Genomic DNA, 243 nt, shown 5'->3' with positions numbered 1-243 from the left:
GGTGGGGCGCTGTGGGTGCAGACAAGCCATCAAAGCCTCCTCAGGCCCTGGTGGGGCAGGAGCCAGCACCAGGCAGGCCCTCAGGACTGGGAGGAGAAGGCAGGAGCCACAAACCTCGCCCCCCCAACTGAGTGCAGGCTCTGCCCTGTCACCTTCCTTCAGTGCCCAGCCTTGGGGCACAGTCCCCCCAGCCGCCCCCCTGCAGGACCACCTTCCCTGGGCCTCAGCCCCTCGGACTCTGAC

Source organism: Myotis brandtii, unplaced genomic scaffold (assembly GCF_000412655.1).
Source record: "Myotis brandtii unplaced genomic scaffold, ASM41265v1 scaffold3290, whole genome shotgun sequence".
Lineage (NCBI taxonomy): Eukaryota > Metazoa > Chordata > Mammalia > Chiroptera > Vespertilionidae > Myotis > Myotis brandtii.
The sequence above is the reverse complement of the archived record's forward strand: the minus strand, read 5'-3'. Positions refer to the sequence as shown.